At 30.2% G+C, this 19,801-nt stretch overlaps 1 protein-coding gene across 7 annotated transcripts in view; it reads left to right on the top strand.

The window, feature by feature from the left end:
* The window catches only part of LOC117215669 (protein scalloped), a 338,791-nt gene that overhangs the window by 56,948 nt on the left and 262,042 nt on the right, over positions 1 to 19,801 (top strand). The window contains exon 2 of one of the 7 annotated variants that reach the window (XM_033462050.1): positions 10,494 to 10,561. The exons of the other annotated variants lie outside the window; for them this stretch is intronic. The gene's annotated coding sequence lies outside the window, so the exon portion shown is untranslated. The remainder of the gene's footprint in view (positions 1 to 10,493; positions 10,562 to 19,801) is intronic. 7 annotated transcript variants of the gene reach the window in all.

Here is a 19,801-nt window from a genome sequence, read left to right as displayed (position 1 = left end):
TCAATGTCAATATCAATACATTTCATAACTATACATCCATATTCAAAATATACCCCATTGCAATCACAAAACACATAAATAGAATCATAGCGGTACATGAAATACGTACATTTAAATGAAACCATTGCACGATTAATTGCGATCACTTTAAATTTTCGATAAATTTCACGGGTGTAGGGATGTCGGCGATGACGTACTTACGCGTTGTTAAGCGTCCACAAATTTTACAGCGAGTAAATAGACGTTGATCTTTGTTTCACCGGCCGGTCGTTCAATGCGAAGAACGCTCAATCGCTTTCGTCACATCGTGTTTCTTCGTGGCCATTTCCCACTTCAGACCTATGACTTTCGTTTCGCGTCATCCGCCTGCACTTGCGCGTAATGACACGTAAACACGTGTGCGTCTCTACTCGTCGACGAACCGGCATGCTGATGGAATAATGACTCTTCGGGCACGTGTCACTCGTCCGCGTTTACGTTACTGCTTCGTACCACCTCGTTTTTCTCCGTCTCATCCTTTTCATTTTGCTGTATATCGAGTAAAGAGAGTTTTCTTTTTCGAGATCAGTTTTCGTCGACTTTCATGGATTTCTCACGTTCTGAGTAGTGATGGGACTAAGATCAATATGTATTTATAAATTCGTATCAAATCCAGATAACCAGGATTCGCTTCATAGGGTTCGAATACTAATTACAAGATATAATATCATCGTGTTTGTATAGTATTCGATCTTCATGAGCTGGTTTCGAACCTCGGAACGAGTACTTGGACGAGTAATTGAATCGCGAGAGTCAGAAAGGCGTTACCCTTTCATTGAATTCTTACAATAGAAAAATTCTATAAAATTATAGACGATGAACAAAATCCCATATTTTATTTCAAAATTTGCACTTGTAACTATCTAAGAACGATGGTTGAGAAAAATGATTCTGGACGAAACGAACATTTCTGGCAAAGTGCTGGTAAAGTTTCGAACTTGTTCAAGCAGTGATTGATTCTACTTGGCAATGTTTTTGGCCTTTGCTAAAATATATGCAATTTGTTGCAATTAAATTCGAGTCTATGTAAAATTACCACTTCTTTTTTTCTTTTAATATTTATAGAGGATTCAAAGCTATCATATTCGTACCTTTTTGTGATGTATAGTATCTATGAAGATAAAGAGAAGTCCCATGAAAGGGATACCGGTTAGATTAGTTATTTCTGATAAACCCAAGACAATCATAAAGATAAGAACGTGTATTGGCCGAAAATGTCAGGATATACGAATGAAAGAATACAGTAATGCGTCATGGTGAGCGATGAAGAGCAACGCTTACTTTCCTGCCCCGTGGTACTTCTTTTCAGTACTTCTTGAATCCATCACTACTAAAAGGTGTTTTCTTTCTAAGGCAAGTTTCCGCCTATTGTCATTGATGTTTCAAGTTTTGGGACTATGATGAGGAGAACGAGGTGAATATGAAAGTCATAAGTGAAGAACATAATTCAAAAATTGTATCGTATTTTATATTATAAAAAGACAATTCCAAAATTCAGTATATCGCCAGGCAAGTTCATATGAAAGATATGTTTTCCAATGGGATTAAATCGTAATAATAAATGTTAATGTATTTTATATTCTCTTGAACATTAATAGCATCAGTCATATACTTGCTCATTCTTAAAATGTACATATCGAAATATATATGAGAGGTACATATAGACTAATAAATAAATTACATATATAGGTACATAAGACTACTTTTTATGTTTTTCTGTACGTTCATCTTAATCATTTTAATGAACAATGAATGTGTTGAAAATATAGGAATGGAATTGAAAGAGTTGAGAAATATTTGATAGTTAAGAATTATGCAAAACAATTAATGTCTAATTTTAATTGTTATGAGAAAAATATCCTAGAATTTTAACTTTTAGATAAAAATTTCAAAGTCACTTTACTTCGAATCACTTCTACATAGTGTTGCAAGTTACATATTAGAAGTTGGTATACCGCATAATTTATACATTATTAAAATTTTTGTAAAATACTTAGTACAGCTCAACTTAGTTCAACAGCTTCTAAGGTGAGCCCAGAAGTCTCTTTACGACAGTAATCATGTCGATATACTAATCTTTTTGTTGAAAGAAATCACACAGTAAATTACCTTAAATTACATAGTATATCAGAATTTTGTTGCAATAGAGACAATTTTCCCGTAGTTCGATCGTTATATCACAGATTTATCGTACTCAAGGCAATTAAAACACTTCTATCAATTTACATGAAAGTCCAATGACCCGCGTAAACAGCTTAAAAAATTGCAACCCTCGAAACGATAAACTAGTCAGCAATAAAGTATCGTTCTACCGCTTAAGCTAATAACAATTTATTCGTAATTTCCGGACTTTACGTACCGTGAATGCTCGAAGGGGAGAGAACGAGAGTCGTTTAAACAAACATACCTATCGACTATTTTCTGCGTTATATTTTCCGCATTCGTAATAACTCTCGAATTTGTTCGAACCCCTAGAAAAATCAAGTAATAAAATTAGTAATTGGAATCGGAGCCATCTGAAAAAGCGAAAGTTCGCCAATCGATATTTAAAGAACGTCAATTTTTCTTGTGTATCTTCTTCAATTCATTTAATTTTATCTTCAACTCTTAATTGGTACCTTGGATTTTTAACTTTTAGTCAGTTATTGATATCAATATTTATAATAGTTTGGGTTATATTTATTAATAATAGATCAGATTTGTTTTTAAATATCACTGATATCTATTGTCGATGATATTTATCATCTAAAATATAAAATGATTTTTGGGAAATACAAAGTATAAAATTTATTTTAGAGTTTTAAGTAACCTAATCCAAACGTAACTCAAATTATCGTGGCTACTTATAACCCAGAAATACTAGTTAAAACATAATATTGTCAGGTAAAAAGATTCGTAAAACCGAAAACTTATACTGTTTTGAAAATTATCGAATAATTTATTATGATGCTTTTAACTAGTTTATGCCAAATATGATATTTAATAAAAAAATGTGTGTCAAACTTAATCACTGTTTGTAGGTTTTCAGTGTGTTTGGTATATTTTGGTATAAAATTTTTAAGGTATGAACAACTACTTCGTGTCTTGATATTTTGTAGTTTTTAGTAGTATCTCATTATTGTAAACCTGCTTTACAGGTTGAATAGTAGAATTGGCTTTTCCCTTGGATTAATGAAACGAATGCGTGATTAATGGTTTCAAAATGATGGCCGTAAAAACATCATATTTCGTGAACCTATAATATGTATGTCATTGTGTTAGAACGTAGTAGCTAAGGGATGAGAATTTTATATTATTTTCAATAGTAGATTGATAGATAGATCAAATAGCAAATTGAGGACAGTTATATCGATAATTCGCATAGTATCGAAAAATGGACTTGTGTTATTTTGAAATTGATGAGCTTAGTTATGTATTGACAATTTTAGACATTTTTCTAATTTTATCATTTTCCTAAAATAAGTTTGGGGCATATTGGGGTTCAAAATAAAAGACTACTTTATGTAAATAAATATTTCGTTCCTAAGATATTATGCTTTTATAGTATTGAAACAGTAATTAATTATAAAATTGTAACTATGTAGTTATATTTAAAAATGAGTTATAATTTTAATATTTGACATATTTGCAGTTCTCCGAATTTCGATCGTATTTTTAATAGTACACTGCGCTTTGTTCCGTCTTGGTGTAAACGAAAAAACGACAGACCTAAAACAGTTTCAAAGCGCAACGTATCATTAACAACTCGATCAGCGCCCAAAGAATCACAAATATTTCATCTAATAATCATCGTGAAAATTTACATGAAAATACAATCTAAATTTATAATATTCTTATTCCTTAAAAAAATGTACGAAAAATGTTGTTTCGTTCAAAAAAGGTGCCGAAATTTTTGGACAGGAGTGTATATACTTATTTAATACATTTGTTAACTTGAAATGTCCATTTACATCGATACAACAGCTATTATCGTGAAAATTCTTTTCGACATTTGTGGTGCATATTCGTTACAACGAGATTGTCGCTGGTCTAAGCGATTTAATTATAGGTCAACCAAGCGAGTATCATTTCCCTCCTTTTTCGTTGATGCTCGCTCGAGCAGCGCCGTTCTTGAAAAGGTTAATCGTCTTGCTTTCTTAATGACACCGTTTACCTGCGTACAGTCGTCACTCGTTAACGTTCGATGACGTTTGGTCTCATGTAGCCGCACCCGTGTAACGTCAGTCAGAGAAACTACCATTATATTCTACCTTAACCTATTAAGTATTAAAACAGCGTAAGAATGTCGCAAACGGAACATTATTTAAAAAACAAACAAACATAAATAAAGTAAACTGCGGAATTGTAGCATTTATGCATATATCCGTTTATGGGAAATTTGATGATACAGAAACGTATAGAATGCACATAACAAACAAAAATATCTTTAGTATAGTGCCTATTTAAGGAATATTTAATGGCTAAAGATTTTCTACCTAGGGTAGGATTATTATATATTATAGGGTAGGGTATTTATTTTAATCATACTCATAAGAATATGAATTTGCCTGTACTTATATCTGTAATTAATATCTTATTATACTATACTTATACTATACCAGTAATTAATATCTTATTGAGCTTTACGATTTGTTTTACTATAATCTCTTCTAACTTCAAGCCATCATGAATTAAAACTATCAGAAGGGGAAAAAAGTCTCCAATGTTTCCATGAGCTGAAGGTTTCGATGGTAGTTTTTGCAGGAGGAACTTTCACCCTCGGCAAAGGAAAGTTTAAAGAACATGATCGGCATCGTTCGATGGGATCTCAAACGACCGATAGGGGATTCGAGCCGTGTTTGATCAATTTTCGAACGGTCGGTTGCTTCGTAAATCATAGTCTGCTGAAAAATCAGCTGATTCACGCGAAACGCATTAAGTCGGTTCAGCGAAATCCCAAAGTAGAAGGGAAAACGGGGCAAAAACGATCGTCTATCTCTGGAAGATGCGAATGATGATAACATTCATCGCTGTTCCGTGGTTCTGATAATTTAACGATGGAGTAATTTCAATGGCGTTATTTTCGAACGGTCGCTTTCGAATGGTCAGAAACGTCTCAAAGGATTTTCTTTTCGCAAATGAGTTTTCTGTGTAGTCATCATGAGTCTCATTTGAATGGAATTGAATACTTTCCATTTAACTTGATATTTTCGATGTAAAGACGTTGTGTTATTGCTGATAAAGTAACAATAAGACAATTGTAATTTAATGGCGCAAGAAACACAACGGAAAAATATGTAAAATATTGAAAGCATAATATTCGTTAGAATTTACAGTGGATAAACCAATTCTCTAGTTAAGATCCATTCTTGAAATTGTGTTTATAAAATTATGAATTTGCGTAAGTACCCCCAGTTAAATTGTTACTATTATTACACGTATACGGGTTTACGAAAATATTTGAACATTTAGTATGGAAAACTATTATCTGCTAGATGAAACATTCAAATTTTTAATTTTTTCAAATTTTGTTAACATTGTTATGAGACACATCTGTCATGATTATATGTTCTGGTCAAATTTGAAGACAATCTGAAAATAATAAGATATTTAGTGAAAGTGTGTATTTCGCAAAGATCATTATTCAAACAGCCAATTATCCATTAAATTAATAAACCTTAATACTCAGAGAGATCATATTTAACATTTGTTATATGTTATAGTTATTCACGCTGTACACTGATTTTTGTACTGAAGATACGTTTGCAATAAATATCCTAATTTATCATAACACAAACCATACATACCAGAATAACTGTAAAAGTATGGTTAAATATTTTTTGCTAAATATTGTATCGCAGATAATATCTAGATAATGTCTAGATAAAATCTAGACATTTATTAAAAATATTGCTGACATATTTTGTATGTTCTTTATTCATATATTTGTGTACTTAATGAGTACAAACATTTGCAGTCCAGCTATTACTAATAAAGTAAGTTTACCTAGGTGTTACATTTTCAAAATATTAAAAGTATTAGTTTAACTATTAAACTAAACTAAACTATTTAAAACATTAAATACTTAATTAAATACAAATATTATAATCCATATATTTCGAATATTTAGTATAATTTGATATATTTTCTCCTATTCCAACTATATTTTTTACTTTCGGGAAAAATGTATCTGTGTCACTCTTTCATTAACCTCTTCGGATATAACATAGGTAGTATATTTATAATGCAAATACAGAATGTAACAATTTTAACGTAAAAATAGGTAATTTATCAGAGTTAAAATTTTGTAGTGTTTGTTTCTCTAAGACAGTATATAACAATAAGTTACGTGGGTTTAGATTTTTATCTGGTAATTTTTACGAGCTCTGACTAATGGCTTTTATTTTCTGTTCTTATGTACTTGAATTTTTCTTTGAAATTATATTCTTCTCTGTTAGTCATTTTAAACGTAATACGATGTATGTATTCTGTTTTCAAAAGACATTTTCTAAGCATTTTCATATAATCTGTGTACTCTGTGTTACTTTTAATTGAATTTTTATATATGGTTTTGTATTACAATAAGAAGTTGAACTTTGAAAATTGCGCTTTAAATTAAAATTGAAGTTAACATCATAACGTAATTCTTATTCTAATAATATTATGATGTTGTAAACAGTAAAGTTAAATTTGAAGTTAAAATATCTGGAATCTCGGACTAATTAAATTTCATTTCATTTTTACGTCCTGCTATATGCATACATGTAGTTTAGATTATTTTATCAAAAGTTTTTTCATTCTATAAGGAAATAATAGATGCACAACATTTTTTGTTTTGTTCTATTGAAACAAATATAATGGATTCATAAAACGGAAGAAACTTTTGTGGCAACATAGTTTCACATAAATTTATTTTACAAATATTTTTCTATTGTAACTCGTTAATTACGTAGAGTAGAGAAAAACGTTTCAAATTAATTTTATTACCTTCGATTGCTTTTATTTAAATAATATGCTATTTCTTGCAAAAAAGAATATTTTAGGTTTTAAAACTTCAATAAAATTTTCTACCTAAATATTTGACTTCTATGCACTGATTAATATAAAAAGTACATAATGTCAAATATCACGAAAGCAATCGCTTAACCTATCTTCCTCCAATAACAAAAAGTTATTCAACACATGCAATTAGTTTTATAATTATACACTAAATCTTTTAAAATATTAATTACATCTGTGCTGCAAATAATGTTACAAATATAACAAATGCTAACTATATTCATGAAATGTAATTTTAATTCTGTCTTTAATATCTGTTAATTCTGTACCTTTCTTACGATGGTTTACGAAAAGCCATTTATTATCTATTACCTACATTAGGAACGATATTCGCAAATCAGTCATCAAGGTGCATTAGAAGCTTTAAATTTTCTATTGAATTTTACCTATATTTTGTGCACAGAATCCATTTTCACTAAAATTTGTCTGTCCTGAATTGGTCTAACATTTAATAGATCATTTATTAATACGTTCTTAAACCTATTCATAGCTTACTAAAAATATGTTGCATCTGTGAAAGATGTCTCACAAATTTTTGCAAGTCTGCTTTAAAAGTTCGCCCTGAATTATTCATAAACTGTTATGCCATTATGAAGTATAACTATTTAAGGTTAAATTACTTAATTTTGAAATTTTTAATTTAATCCAATTTAACTGCTAATCTCTCTCGTGGATAATGTAAAATGCAAAATAAAATTTTTAGTAATCTAACATAAGTTACTATGTTTTATTTATAACCTGAAGGTATTATTCGATAGTTAGTTTTCATTGCTCTGATAAAAAAATAGTTCAATTAACGTGTTAAGACAATCATTACAACCCTATAAAAGGAGACAAATAGAACAGTAAAAATGAAAATGAAGAGGAAAGACAAGGGAACAGTAAAAAAATGAAATAAGAGACAGTAAAAAGGGGAAAAAAGATCGACTGTACATTTCCGGATTAGGACCTTATCACGAAATCGAGCGAGTTGGTACCATCCAGCAAATTAAAAACCGTGTTCCTCTCAGGGCGGCGGCATAATCTTCGGGAAAATCTTTTTTCCGCGATAAAAAGTAACATTACACGTGGTGGAGAGGAAGAGTGGATCGTGTACAAAAGAAAGCATCGTCGGACAGGGCAACTGGAATAAAAAGGTTTATGGTTGTTTCGGGTGCTCTATCTTTAGGACCTACATATCATGCCACAGTCGCTCTTCTCCTCTTCCCTCTTCCCTCTTTCCTCTTTCGTTCGTTCTCTTTTTCTCTTTTCCACTCGGAACCCTCCTGGCTGAACCCTCGACTGAGTTATTTCACGGTTAAAATAGTCGAGTGTTCGTTTCGAGCGAGAGGTTTGTGCAGTTTCACGCGAAGAAAGTACTCGCAGTCGAAGCACGCCTCTGAGTTGTCTATCTCTCTTTCTCGTGCTTTTTCGGATTTCCTCGACGAACTCTCTCGTGATCTTCCCTCTGAGGCTTTAATGCATCCTGAAGAACGTTTTGGGAATGTTAGGTTTAGATCGAGCAGTATCTTCTCTGTTTTCTACTTTTCTATTTCGCTATCCTTGGCGTTTTGGTTTTAGAGTTAGGTTAAGGGAGGGAGAATTGGGCATGTAGATGAATTTTCTTCAGCTGTTTCAATGCAAGTGGTTTGTTTTTCGAGTCGAAAAGAGTTTCTTAAATCGCTTAAACTTATGAAACATAGTATTAATAATTATACGTTTGTGAAGAAATTACCATAACGTGTAAAAGTATATGTAGAATTTAAAGGATAAAGTAAATCTCTTTTTTGGTGGTATTTGCCTAGTTTTGTTTATAAATATATGTATCTGCACCAGAATTGGTACTTTACTAATAATTACAAGTACAATATATAACTTTCATTAGTGATTTACGACTTTTATATGTTTATGGATTGTTTCTCGAAATGGAAATTCTTTCTTTAAGTACTGAATCTTTTTACATAGTTGGCATAATGCTTTTGTATATTGATGCTATAACGAAAGGGGTGACGCGATACTAACACATAAGTACATATATAAATATAACAAAAACCATATTTTATTAATCCTTGAGTGAAAGTTAACAGTGTGATAATCGATAAGAATTAGAAGTAAAATGTTTCATTGGTTTATAAAAAATACTTCTTGAAAAGTATTAAATGGGAAAGCAAATCAAACTCTCAATTTTTAACATTCTATTAAAGTTACATTGGAATCCTTAATAAAATATGTAGAGTCGTATTAATACACTATATCGTCTAATACTATGTCGTCTAATACACTATATTAGGGTGTTTTGAGGAATTCAATAGTGTATTTTAATAAAATGTAATAATGTGAAAAAGTAGGGCACAAAATACTTCTAAGAAAAATGCAAAAATATATGAAATATGAAAAATAATGTACACGTTATAACATTTAATAATTGAAACAAATCATTATTTATGTCTATCTCTCAATTTCACGCGCATAACAATATGAATTTGATTAAACATTTGTAGTCTGGTCACTAGTATTTTATTGTTAATATTGGAAATCCAAATAACGAATCAATTCATTTCAATGAAAAATATGACTTGATTCAATTAGTTGCGATAATTTTTAGTTTGAATCCATTGCAAGATCCTTTGCGAAAGCCTTCTCATTTGTAATAATTTGATGTGTTTAAAATTTTTTAAAAACGAGTGTCGTTAAATTAATATATTTTAATAATATAAAATAGAACAAATGTAATTATATAATTATAAATTTAGAAACTTAGAAATCTACATATTCCGTTTTTCGAAAGTGAATCTTTAAATGAAATAATTTTGTTCTACGTTTTCAATTTATTTTCACGTATAGAATAATCTCCTGTTGTTTATCCAATCAGAGAATAGTCAAATATGTACACATACTATATTTACAATTAGAAAAGTTCCAAATCCGATGTTCTCGGGAAAGAAGCCTCGTATTAAAAATCGTCATTTTATATTTCTGACTTACATTTACGCAAGAACCATCACTCTTCGGTTTATACCGCTATTTTCAACATATCAGTGTACAATGATAGAAACGTATTATAGTTTGAATCCTATCTATATATATCTCGTACATTATATAGAAGCCTATTTACTCTTATAGTAGGATTTAAATAATTTTATATATCCATACTAGAAATAGTTACTTTACTGTTTTAATCATTTTCCTGCTCAAAAATTGCAGGCGTAAGATTATTATTAGCTAGAGTGAGTGGATTAAACTCGCCGCAGCCTAGTGAAACAGATAGTAACTGTAACTATTATTTATGGGTAATTAGAGAGAGAAAGTGTTGTTTTATATTACCTACAGATATATATAAAAAAGGAAAAGGAATATTTACATATACATTAAAAGAAAGCGCTAAATACAGATATCATTTATCTTAAATTTATTAAATAATGAATTATTTATTTCAGATAAATGATACTCTTTCAAGACGAATATCTTGGAACTGGTAATTATTACGGGTATTACGTTAAATGAGGTAATTATACGCTAAGCCTCTTCTAATAGAGTATCTTTATTATTGCTAGAAAAATCTTTAGATTTCCTGTCGTCTTAGTATTATAGAGATGTAAAGACAGAGTACGCGAGTCATATGCTACCACGTAAGACGGTGTAAGTGGATGTGATATAGGAATAGAAAGAGAACGCTGCATAGAGACGTTTTCTGTCCTTGTCTAATCAGGCATGCACACTAATACCGCTCGTTGATGAGAGTTATACCTACATATCTACTAGACGAATGTGCATGCGTTGTTAGACAAAAACACAAGAAGCCTCTATGCAGAGTTCTCTTTCTGTTCCTCTATCGCTTTCTCAGCTCGCTCACGCTCTCTACCTTTATATGTATCTCTAGGTTCAATATAGAATAAAAGAAATATGGCGGAAAGAAATATTTTACGGTGCGTAGATTCATAGATTTTGCGATATAGGAGACATAGAGAAAATTAAGATTTAGCCAAAAAGGGGAAAAGATTTCGCAAAATTTATAAAAAAACTGCAATACCTTGGAGGCATTTTCATTCTTTGTAGTATTTATTATATATGAGAAAACCATATCTAGAAGTTGTTTAAGGTACAAATAGAATATAGTTCAACGTAACATAATATATTACAAAATTCGCAAGATTTGGTAATAAAAAAAGTGCACATTCTATAATTATGTTATAATGAAAGATGATTATTTCTCTACTCAAATCTAAAATTTTATTATCAAGTAGTCTATTATGTAGAATACTAATTTTCTTTTCTTCAATTTCCTACATGTTGTATTTCTTTCAATTCACTATTTAAAGCAACAAATCCTTTATGTAAAGCAATACTCGTACTAATTTGAACGTACGGAATATGATCTTGAAATCTCTAATGATTATAAACGTCTAAGTAGTTCAAATACAGTCAGTTACAAAAGTCTATGTACATCTATCAAATGTTGTATATCTGACTTATCAAAGAAACTAAAGACTTTGTCAAACAATTATTTGTACGCAGTACATATCGATAAAATTATGATCGACGTATTTCTAAAAGGAATTTAGAAAATTTAAACGTTTGACTTACAAAAATCAGGATAAAATTACACGAGAAACGACAAATGTTATCAGTGCTTATGTACGGAAGATCTATAACATATTAATATAATATTAAGTCTAATTTTATCTTTACACGTAGATATAATAGATGTATATAACTTTTGTTACATTGCATTTTATATTTTTCTATTTCTTTTTTTTTTTTACAAAGCTGAGAGTGAATAAATTGTATTACATTTTAACAATATGTGTTTTGATATATCATCAAAATCCATAGATCTAACGTTTTTGCTAAGACATTTTATATCGTATGTAGACTTTTGTAATTAACTGTGGGTAGAAATCAATAGGAGATCAATGGATCCAATTTTACAAACACATTCCAAAACACTGTCAGAAGACCCATAATCCTGAAAATTGACGCGTGTTTCAATAGTAATTTTAGGAGAATGGTAGAGAAACAAGCATCAAAGGGTGACATTTTTATTTTTACGCGTTACGTTCGTTGGTAGTGACTTAATAAGCGCGCGCACCTGCAGGAGGCGAACCATGAATGAAGTTTCCACAATGGTGGGGACTTTGGCAAGTGGTTCGAGCCCGGATGCGTGGTGATTCGAGCGCATTTTGCTTTCTACGCAAAGTCGGTCGTCCCGGCCTGACTTCTTGGCGCGCATACAATTTCGATTATCTCGTTTCCGGTCGGTCCTTTCCACCTCTCTAATCTATCTCCCGATGGTTAACGAAGCAGTCCAGATACGTAAAAGGAATTTGGTTCCAGAGGAGTTCAGAAGATAGAAAATTTTGAATTTAGTCTGTTAATTCCGTTATACAAAATTGTACTTCCAATTTCTTGTTATAATATAAGATTTAAATATATATTTCTTATGTTTTGTAAGGCTAGAAGAGACTGAAACTGTTACAAGAAACTGAAATTTCTGTTCTGCTTACAGTTCCTTTATCGATTCTCGGATCGTTCTTATAAATAATCTGTTATTTTATATCGACTAAAAAGCGGTCATAGAATTAATGTTGTTATCTGTTTTATAGTAACTGAAATCTTATGCTTCGCTATAAATAGTTACTTACTTGTAATACTAAATAATTACTTATTTGTATCATACTGATGTTTAAGAATAATGAATTATAATACATACCTAATCTAAATGTTTAGTTTTTGAATCTAGCTTACACGAATGATCAATTATGAAATTTGTAAAAATTAACAAATGAATAATTATTAAAGAATACATGTCCGTCTTAAGTTACTAAATTTCTTTTTCTAAAACAGTCTATTAAAATAGTTCAACGATTCTTTTTCCAGCAATATATATCATGTATATGATTGTATGTGGGTATTACTCGAAGTTTGAATGTATTTATATTGGGCTATTTTGATCGTTTTCAATACGTAATATATTTAGGAAGAAAAGATATTTAGCAGGAAATGGGCTACAGATATAGAATTGTTTATTTAAAATAGCTTAAAGGACAGAACGTTTCAAGGCAGTTATCAATTCGAAGAAGCTTAGCTGTCACGTAAGCTATTGGCAATTTTACAAATTTTAATAGCAACGCCTACATTCTAAATACATATTAGTCTTAAGCGGACTTCGCTCGGTTAGTAAATCATCGGTGCACATTTGCAAAATACTAAATAATTTTGTCTTTTTGCTTAGTAAGCAAGAATATTTTTTATTATAAAGATTTTTGAATTCCAAAAATTCGTAGCTTCGTTTCTACCAATACTTGTTTTATATTTTTTCATACTAATAGATATATAAACATTTTTGTAGAAGACTATAAAAAATTATATTAACTATTAATATTAGCTCTTTCTTCTTAGTGAACAAAGATATTTTATATTATACACATATCCAAGTCTATACTGATGCATATTTTACATATCTTTTATATACTAAGAACATATGAAAATTTGTATGTGTGTAGAAAATTATAGAAATTTATATTAGCTATTAATTTTATCTGTTTTGTTACTGAGCGTGTACGCACGTAAACACATACATTTTTTATTACAACAATTTCCGCATTTTTTGAATTTGTAATATCCTACCCGTAGAAAATGCTTAAAAATATTTGTATAAATTCTTTTGTAGACAATATTTCTTCAAAATCCTCTAATTCGTTTTTCGTTTCATCAAAAGCATACCTCAAAGTTTTTTGGAGCGTCCCATAAAGAAAAAGAAACGATTTATTTTCAATTTTAGCTCCGCTACCTTTGTTCAGAATTATAAGATCGTTTAAGTTTCTGAAATAGTAATGTTTCCTAATGACAACAAATGTAATAACATCCATTTAATGATTTACAACTTTTATACATTTGTCAAAGTTTAAACGCGTTCCATATTTTGATAGATAGTTTGCTGGTTAATATCGTTGCGAAATTGAAACAAATAAATAATACATCTGCAATTAAGGACAATCGAAACTTCCAAATTTAAGATACATCTGTATCTTTTAAATGCAACACAAATAATTTGTTACTATTGTAAGATGAAAACACTTATATACTTGCACCTTATCACGAATATGTGCAATTTGTAATTATAGTTATAAAATTATGATACTAATTATATAATAATTATATAAAATTATGATATTAATTATAATAAAGTTATAATATTAAATAAACATTGTAGAACAATATGAAACAACTAACCAAAAGTTTGGAATTACTAGATGTTTTACAACATCTAAGAATTGAAAAAGGAATCAGCTTAGGTCTTTGTTATCACCGAAAACTTTTTGTCGCAAGATCTATCGAATTAAGGGAAATTATTATATTAGGTTGTCCCAGAAGTTTCTTTCGTTTTACAAGGAAATAATAGATGCACAATATTTGTTGTTTTATATTATTGTATTGAATTATGTATGATCCATTTTGTTCTATTGGAATAAAATAATATAAAACAAAAAATGTTTCGCATGTATTATTTCCTTATAAAATGAAAGAAACTTTTGGAGTAACCTAATATCATTAATGTCTTTGGCATTACTTTCAGACTAATAATAAAATTAGCGGTAAGACTAGGTAGTGCAATATTGGTACAGTTGGGAAAGTAATTCCAATCTTTTGGCATGTTATATATAAATATATATTGAAAGTCTTTGTTTTGAAAGAGCTTATTTTCGTGAAGGGGTTTTGGAAAATATTATAATTCAAACTAGATTTTATATGATCTTTCCAAGAGGCATTTTAATAGAGGAAATAATTCATATCTCAAGAGAACAATCCATTTAATCTCAAGTAATTGTGGGTAGATGAATTATACGTTGTGACAATTGCTAGCTTTCTTCCGTTAGATAATGTTTGTAAAGTTTAATTCTATATTTTCTTCAATTATTTTATCTGAATATAAAATCATTTCTAATTCTATATTGAATTTCAACTTGGAATATTTGAAGAACGCAGAACATTTATTTCTTCTTTATCAAATATTGGGGAATTTTATATAAGAAATATTAGAGAAAAAAAAATTAAAGCAGAAATTGTTAGGTAAAGATTATTGTATGAAAATGTGCAAAAAATTGTGAATATTAAAGCAATATTTAATACTAAGAATTTGAAACATTTTAATAGTATCTACTTAATAAGATAATATTCTAATGAAAAATTAATATTGTAATTGCATATACATTGGAAGGAATGTTTCAAATTGTGGATAATTCAGTAAAATTATTAAATATCTCTGTAATAAATTTAATATCTATCTAATTTATTCTACAAAGCATTTAATTCAATCCCCTTCATTCAAAATTGTTTGTTTAGCACTCACAGTTTCAATATTCTATTAAAATGATGCAGTTACCCTTATCGAGAAGTATAACTGTTTAGAAATTAAGCACTTAGATTTTTTAATTGTTTCGACTTCAAAGTAACATTACAGTTTCGATATAAGAAAGGGATACTTTAAAAAATCATATTTATAATGTGTGTTTCGATATTTCCATTTGTGTTAATTTCAACACATAGAGATATATGTATTTCACATCTATTACTTTTTAAACTACATTAAGTATTACTCTATCAATTCAACAATATTATCTTTTTTATGAGTAATATGACTACATAGGGATAAAAATACTTTTTGTTTGGCTCCTTGCATTATTGTTATAAAACATTAGACTCTTATAATAATGATAATGGCCAAGCTTTCCTAAGGCAGACGTTAAATTACAATTCTCTTTCATACAAGCATCGTAACAACTACATAAAACATCTCGTTCTCTCATTAATACTATTCTGTTAGAATATGTGGATAATAAAGATTGGGATATTTGAGATTCCACGCTATAGGTCATACATTTCATTGAACTCAATAATTTTCAGAAATATCAGCTTAGGATTTTGTCATTTAATGTAACCGACTTTGTTCATCTAAATATATATAACCGATTTCATTAAATTAAAGAATATTATTAATGATAGATGTACGATTGGAAAAATGATTTCAAATATTTGCCTGGATATGTGCGTCCAATGTATGCATGTATATTGGAACTTACTACAATGAAAATATTTATCTCTTGTGAGAATAATTTGAAATTTGAATTTTTATATATCTCATCGTTATATTATTATGCTATTATCTTTCACATGGTTACATTTTTGTAGTTTCTTAACTACTAATTGATAACGATTTCATTCTGAAACACATGTGGTGCATCATCAATTTCATCAAATTCAAGTAGTGCACGATCATTGACAGAGTGAATATCTTATATTCATTTTCTGTTCTCAACTGTAGTAGATAATGAATTATATGTTATTATATATTATATAAATGAGGAGAAAAAGAACGATAAATCAAATTTTCTGTTTACTGTCAAAAAGCCGGGTCATATACATAAATCCAAATAATGAACATTTTCTCCATTTTCTCTTCTTTTTGTTTTCTCCTTTATTACTTTATTTGCAACAAACATACAAAATGAAATTTTCCCAGCGCGTTCCCGCCAGCCAGTTACAAGTAGATGGGAGGATGGTTCACGCGGTCGCTCGATTTTCCCAAGCGAGTTTACTCGCGGACGGGAATTATTGCTCACGCGAGTAATGCCAGCGTTGCGCTGGCTCGCTGACGTTTAAGCAGAGTTAAATATTTAAATCGCGGCGGATAGACCCACGCTCGCCGCCTACCACCGCGAACAGTTCACCAACCAACTTCAACCAAACCCAGCCAGGGGAAAATATCTTTCCCAGCCGGCGTTGATTTCGCGATCGGTTTACGCGTGCACCGGCGTCGATCTTGAATAATCGTGCCCGGCCATTATTAGATTCATCGATTACACATCGATCGATATAGTCTGACTGTATTTTTACGACCGTTCAACGTGGTTGCGCAACGAGTTGCAAATTTGCATCGCGGTGCGTCTGTTGATATGCAGACGTGGACACAGCGCGTACCAAATTTAGTCGCCGATTGCCGATGGAAAATTTTCACGATTGATTCGTTGATAGTCTATATCTAGATGTTTTATATTTTCATATTGTATTCTTATCTTTTACATCATATTATGACAAATGTTGTAATTCTCCAAATTTTTAATTAAATTAACGATCGAGGGCCATATTGTAAATGCATTTCATAAAAAATGTCGAAATTTCTATTTTAGAACAAGATCGTCACTCTCCGGAGTTGCGAGCCCGGTTCTTCTCTCAAAGTAATGTATAAGCAGCGCCGGGAGATTATTGTGGCAGGATAGAGAAAATTAAAACTTCTGTAACCATACTAAAATTACATTTTTTTTTATATTTACAGCTACAGAAAGAACTTGTATTTATGATTACAAAAGTAATTAATGCATTTATTATGTACTAATTAATTAGACCCGACTATAATAAATTTCATATCATTTTTAGTAGGGAAATATTCGATAATTGCAGAAAAATATCTTTTGCACCGTCGTCATCCGCACTACGGAAAGGAGGGGAGAGGTAACTCTCAACGCACCACGAAGTTCGACGGCCCGCCGCGGTCGAGTAGTGTAACATGATCCAATGTTAGATATCGCTGAGACAATGTATCTAGATACTAATTCTAAGGCGAAACTTTTTTTATTTTTAACGTTTCTTAACACTTAGCCAACCGCGCGCGCCACAGCGAGCTATACGCTTCTCACCGCACTGGACAAGCCAACTTATAGGGTGTCCACCGCGCCCCCACAAGCCAACCTTACGCTGTCCACCGTGCATTTTTTTCGAGTAACGAGGACTAATATTCACTACTTGAAAAACAAAAGAAGTCTAAAAATTGTTTAGGCGGTCAATTATATTTTGCAGTAATGATTTTGTTTAACGATTTCATATATCGTTTATACAAAACATCAAATTAAAAGTGTATATTAAAAATATAAAGAAACATCGGTAAAATTAAAAATATTAAAGATGACTAAAGATAAATAAGACGACTCGAACGTGAAGTTAAAAATTCATAATGCATTTTAATATTTTTTTACAGTGTGGTATCGTTCAATTATAACTTTATTTAGTCATAACTGATAGTGTAATTTTTTAATTAATTTTAACACCAGCAAGTTGGTGTATTTTATCATATACTGTACTTTATAAAAGCAGAAAAAATGTCGCAATTAATTGGGAACAACTCTCGGTAAACAATAACTGATAATAGCAACAAAAAAGAAGAAAACGCCTTGCTAAAGTCAAAAAGGGAGATCTCCCCTTTCAGTCACGCAGCGATGTCCTTCACAGAGGGGAGATCTCCCCGTACGGTTGACTAAGTGTTAAATTGAACTTCTACTAAGGTATTTGTGAAATCTTTCTGATTAAAACAAGAACAAACACGATAAAATTTACTTATAATATATTTACTTATTGATATGTATTTGATGATCATTTATTAAGTAAGCAAGTATGCGCCAGATTATATCGTGTTTGATGTCATTTTAATCGGAAAAATGTAAGGAACATGCTGGGAAAAGTTTTGTTCAACACAAATCAAAAATGAGAAAGTTTGACTTTTGAATTAAAGATTTCAGCTTATCGCGAGCCTTTAAATATTTACGGAACGCCTCGACTGTCAATCCCTCTTCTTCTTTCACTGATATTGTCCTTTTCTATGTTCGGCACGACTAAAATCTCAACTTTCAGAAATAGAATTGTGTCCACCTTCACATAATTGCAAAACTTGGGCGCCGATTTCTGTGCGATTATCGCAAGTATTCCGTACTTTCATATGATTACAAAAATTTGGTAGCATAGGAATGAAGTATTGCAATTTGACGCATCTAATATCTATCTAATATAACAAATCTATTCTATTTCCTTTCTATTACTTAAGATTTATTGAAACTGAATATATATTATCCGTTGCTAGATTCCGGTACATGTTCAAGCGGAATAAAATAATTACTTTCGATGTATCTCTTTCGAAAATTGGAAAATTAACGTTCCATTAAGTTTGAGTAAACTCATTATCGCATTAATTACACTTTCGTCTAATTGTCCGTTATTATCCTTCGTACACTTATCCCATTATTATTATGTAATACGATCAGTATTTATGGATTGATGGTAAACTCTGATACGTTTCACTATTTCAATACTTGCGCAGTATTATCGCCTATAGTTAAAACTGTGTTGTAAGAATATCATGTAATTGGCATATTCATTCACGAACTTGCTAATAACTAAGATAGTTAATAGCCTGTTTTCGTTATCTCTCGATTCTTTCCCCTTTTTAATATAAACAATTAAAAAAGTGTATTTTTCAATTATTCGTTTAGGAGTGTCATTAAAACTGTGAGAAATGAAAAAATTAAGAAAATTTGTAGAATCAGTTTTTTTTTATGTATAATAGGGCAAAATTGTTGTATTTATTAATTTATTTCTTATTGATGTGATTTAAATCTTCATAGAGAAAATATCATACAGTACATTATACATTATACATCGTTGAAGAATTTACAATTATAACACGAATTATCACGTTATAAGTTTTTCAAAATTCTTCGGAGTTTGAATGACTATCAAGTACATTACACAAAAAGAAACTTGTTATTAATTACGTAAAAAAGATATTATATAGTATTAATTTATATGTAATTCTAATAAATTTTAATAGTATGGACTAGCACAAAAATGTAAAATTATCAAATAAATAGGTACATAATTCACTTGTTTTACTTGAGCTCCTAGTACTATTGTCATGTCA

The sequence above is a fragment of the Bombus bifarius genome, unplaced genomic scaffold, assembly GCF_011952205.1.
Source record: "Bombus bifarius isolate JDL3187 unplaced genomic scaffold, Bbif_JDL3187 scf7180000009770, whole genome shotgun sequence".
NCBI classification, from domain to species: Eukaryota; Metazoa; Arthropoda; class Insecta; order Hymenoptera; family Apidae; genus Bombus; species Bombus bifarius.
Note: the sequence above shows the minus strand (reverse complement) of the source record. Positions and strands in the feature narration are given on the sequence as shown.